The 5,061-nt window shown below is 36.5% G+C and overlaps 1 pseudogene; it reads left to right on the top strand.

The window, feature by feature from the left end:
• Positions 1-463: 463 nt before the first annotated feature.
• LOC112607245 lies at positions 464-2,026 on the top strand (annotated as a pseudogene).
• Positions 2,027-5,061: the final 3,035 nt, after the last annotated feature.

The following is a 5,061-nucleotide window of genomic DNA, read 5'->3' as shown; positions in this document are numbered from 1 at the left end:
GGGGTTAAGCAATATCCTAACAATAACACCATGGGGATTTCTGTGGCTTATTGATGGAAATGATTCTCATAATCTGGTGAAATCATTCAAATGGAATTTACATAGACATTCTGTAGTTGCTCTTTCTTAAGAAACTTGAAATAGTACTTTTGGACTTCAAAACCTTTAGCCAGATAGTTAAAGGTGAAGTAGAAACAATTTTACATTTTTTTCTATGTCATGTGTTTATGGTGCTTTATTTATAACACTGATATCAAATTGCCCATTCATTGCTTATTGTTTTATACAAAGAAAAGCATACATCTAGATTAAATGCTACTACTTCCTCTCCAACCTAAAACTCTACTTCAGCATCCTTTTCAAAATCAGTCAACCCACTGGCCCTGTGAAGCCATCCTGGCTGGCCTCCCAAGTCCTGATGGGTGGGGAAACTGCCCTGAGGAGGCTGGGAGGGGAGGGCATGATGCTGAACTTTTATGTAGCCCCCAACTGCAAGCAGAGGAGCATGTAGTTGGACCTGGCCTTCTTCAAGTTCCTGCATTATCAGGTCAGAGCCCAGAAGTGAGTGAAGAATTGTTGCAGAGCAGACTTAGAAGATAAAATGCCTGACCAACTAAATCAACATTATTGATCATGTGCCAAATACTTTGAGACCTCTGTGATCTGTAGAAATGTAAATTTTACAAACACATCAGAAAAATTCAGAATGATTGGGTTATTGTATTTCTCAAAATTAATTGAAGCAGATACTTGTGAAGTACTTGGGAGAGTCCTTATAGGACTGTTCTTCAATACAATGCAATACCAAAAATATTTGATCTTACCAATCATTTAAACAATTCAAATAATAGACACAGAAAACGAATAAAAGAATTGAATGAAGATGAAATCAAGCCAGTGAAACAAAGAAAAATTTGTGAAACTTCTGAACAGGAACAAAAACATAAACTAACAACAGCTGTGCTCAGAACCCTACTGCAGAAGAAGGGGATGAAGAGCAAAATGAGGACATCTTACCTGTGACCCTTGAAGACAAGGAAAACAAAGAATGCCTAAAATCTCTATTTGAAGTCTTGATTGTTGTCGGAAAACAAAACGTGTTGCTGAATGGACATGAGGCTAATGAAATCCCAGGAGATCTCTTTACTCCAGATAACTTTCAAGCACTGCTAGAGTGCCTGATAAATTCTGGGGCGGAGGTCCTGAGAAAATGCTTTGAGACAACAGCAATTAACACATTGTTATGTTCGAAAACACAGCAGAAACAGATGCTAGAGATCTGTGAGGGCTGTATTCATGGAGAAACTCTCAGAGAAGTGAGAGACTCACACTTCTTTTATATTATCACTGACAATGTAATGGACATAGCAGGAGAGAGCATCTAACCTGTGTTGGTGAGGTTTATTGATTAATCTCATAAACTGAGAGGAACTTGTAGACTTCCTCGCTTATGAAGCTGATGCAGAAATTTTGGCTGTGAAATTTTACACTGTGACAACTGAGAAGCAGGGACCAAATATGGAGTATTGTCGTGGCCAGGCTTACATTGTTTCTAGTGGATTTTCTTCCAAAATGAAAGTTGTCACTTGTAGAGTTTTAGAGAATTCTAGCAGTGACACTCCGCAAGCTATCTACACACTCTGATCTTATTGTTCCTTAAATATGTGTTGGGCTAAATCAGTACCTGTTATGGGAGTATCTGTTGCATTAGGAGCAATTGAGGAAGTTTGTTCTTTTTACCATAGATCACCACAACTGCTTGTAGGACTTTACAATGTAATTTCTATTCTTTTTCAGAACAATGAAGAAAGGGGTAAACAAACTGAAGGGAATTTGTCATTTTCAGTGAACAGTCAGAGATGATGATTCTGAAATTTTAGTGGACCTCCTGCAAGTACTTGTTTTATGTTTAGATGGTGTAAGTGACACAAATGTTAGATGGTATAACAGTGTATCTGCCCAAACATTTGTACTCTGCAGTGTAGTAACAGATTTTGATTTCATGGTTATTATTGCTGTTCTTTAAAATATCTTAACTTTTACAAGAGCCTTGGTGTTAAAAAAAAAAAAAAAAAAAAAAAAAAATCTCCAGGGGCAAACTTCTGATGTCTTCTTTGCAGCCAGTAGTTTGACTGCTGTATTGCGTTCACTCAATGACGTGATGAAAAACATGAAAGTTTATGAGGAGTTTTGATTTGAGGAAGCCATGAATTTAGCAGCCAGACTTGATATTCAGATGAATCTCCCTGGGAAATTCTGCAGAGCTCAGCAAGGTAACTGGGAATCTCAACTAACCTCTAAGTTACTGTAAAGAAACCTTAAGTGTTCCAACAGTGGAGCACATTATTCAGGTACTTAACAATATATTCCCAGAACAGCATCTCAGAGCTCTTAAATACTTAGCTCAGTCACGAGATAACTCAAATTTCATACATCAAAGGAACACAATGCTGACCTGTACAGAAGTAACTTACCTAGTCACGTCAAGCTCTCAGCCAAGCTTCATTGTTGGAGAATCAAATGGAAACACATAAGGGAAGATGTAAAGCTTCCATTCACCATTTACGAAGTCTTCAATCTGCCTGACATCAAGTTTTTTCCTAGTATGTATGCATGCATGACCTGTGTATTCTTCCTGTGATGAAGGTTGAGAACGAGTGGTATGAAAGTATACTTGAGGAACACCTTGACCGACCAAATTTAAAGGTAACCATGCTTTGCATAACATAAATTTTGATATGAAACATGATCTGAATGTAATGGTGGACACACACACTAAACTCCATACAACTATGTCAGAACTTCCTACAGATAATTCAAAAACCATTGAAAATACCTAGGGAACTTTTAAAAATAGGCTTTCTCACATTTGATATTTGGGAAAAAAGCCTTAAGGTGTATGTAGGCCACTTAATCACTAAATATCTTTGCCTGTAGGCCTCCATTGACTATATTAGCCATTGATAATCTACCCATTTAAATGATCCCTATTTAAACTCTCATGCTTTGAAGACCTATCTGTTCTTCCAGAAAAGAACACTGAAAGTGCCATGTTTGAGTTCTGTGTGATCTCTTCTAGTAGCACTCTGAAATTGTTTTAGTGAAGTGATTTTAGACATGATACTTTTTGTCACAGTAGATCTCTAGTTCTTGGGGGTTGACTTATCAATTCTTTGAAGAAATATATTTTGAGGAAGTGTGGGAGAAAGGAATCTATTTTATAAAATGTTACAGTGAAGCTGATTGATCTTTGATTAATAAGAGATTTTAGTATGTTGTTAAACATCTGTACTGGACAGTTAAATTACCAGAGAGAGAAGCTTGTGAGCTTGCCAAAAAAGGACTTCACTGTAGATTTTATCTCTCTCAAATGAACTTAAGGGAATGAATTACAGTTAAAATTAGAATGGAAGAGCCTGCCATTGTTGTTCAACATCTGATTGTTGCTGTTTACATTCTTTTGTGGAGCCTACATCTTCCTAAGCTTTGTAGCAGGTATATGTTGAAGTCTTCTGTTTCATGGTTAAGGCAGAATCAGAGGCTGGGGTACTGACAACTGACTTGTCTGTTTTTTTCTCTATTTTTCCATAACTATATCTACTGCCTCATCTTTATAAGCAAAACCTGGGAAACTTACAAAAGTAAGTGCTTTGTTGTTCATCTAGAAATAATATAGAAAATTTTGTTGTTATTTTTGGTGAAGAAAATCAATTTGCATAGGTTATTTCAATTTAAATGTGAATTTTATTTTTTAAAAAATCAACTGTTTAGGCAGGCAACAATAAACATTTAGAGATGGCATGTGAGGTGACACTTGTCTACTATATTAACATAATATTTGGACAAAAAGAAACATAAGGAAACATTATCTATAATATGTGCTTATTATTTTACAGTGGTCTGTGGGGGAAACAGGAATTCACCAAACACAAATTCAAAATGACAATATGATAGGAGAACAAAGATAGCGGTACTTACCAAGACATGCAAATGTATTTTTGTCAGATCTTCCATAGCTTCAGGGTTCACTTTGCTGTACATGATAAATCACAGATTATCAGATCTGAAGGCCACCTCCTCTGCCCTCAACCTGGTACATGAGTCTCCTCTCGCTCACCCTTAAAAGTGAATATTCAGGTTCTGCACTGGGATCTGCACAACCTTGGGAAGTTGCAGCTTCTTAAAGCAGCCCACTTTCATTGGGGGCAGCTTAAATTATGATTTAAAACAAAAACAAAAACAGCTGGGTGCAGTGGCTCACAGCTTTAATTTCAGTACGTTGAGAGGTTGAGGCAGGAGGATCTCTTGAGCACAAGAGTTTGAAACCAGCCTAGGCAGCATAGCAAGACCTCATCTATACTAAAAAAAAAAAAAAAAAAGAAAAGAAAAAAAGAAAAAGAAAAAGAAAAAAAAATTAGCTGGGCATGGTGATGTGCACCTGTAGGGTCAGCTAGTTGGGATGCTGAGGCAGGAGGATCACCTGAGCCCAGGAGGTACAGGCTGCAGTGTGATATGATGGCACAACTGTACTCTAGCCTAGGTGAGAGACTGAAACCCTGTATCAAAAAATAAAACAAAAATAAAAATGAATATTTAAAAAATCCTTTGGCTTCCTAATCCTTAGGCATAGGCCATCCAAATATTTGGACACAGGTGGTTTGTTTCCTTTTAATTTTATGTTTCACTCAACTCAAATTCTTCTCTATCTGCAACTTAACAATTTATTTACTCACCTGTAAATGGAAAGTTTTATCATAGATTGTATATTTAGTTATTTGCAGGGTAATTCTTTGCAGTGGAATTAGTTATACAAAACAAAATACCAGCATCATATCCTCATAAATAAACTTCAGACCAAGGATATGTTGTGATTAGAGACAGAATGAAAAGCTGAGAGCCCAACTACTTGGCTTCCCTTTCAGTCTTCTTAGAAATCCTCCAGTATACCTCAGGAAAAGTCAAGGGCTTCATGATATAAATAGTAAAAAATATCAAAGCATTGAACTATGAAATTTCTGTCTAGTTTAAAATATTTATGTATTTTATTAAGGTGAATTAGCT

This window comes from Theropithecus gelada, chromosome 14 (genome assembly GCF_003255815.1).
Source record: "Theropithecus gelada isolate Dixy chromosome 14, Tgel_1.0, whole genome shotgun sequence".
Lineage (NCBI taxonomy): Eukaryota > Metazoa > Chordata > Mammalia > Primates > Cercopithecidae > Theropithecus > Theropithecus gelada.
The sequence above is the reverse complement of the archived record's forward strand: the minus strand, read 5'-3'. Positions and strand labels throughout refer to the sequence as shown.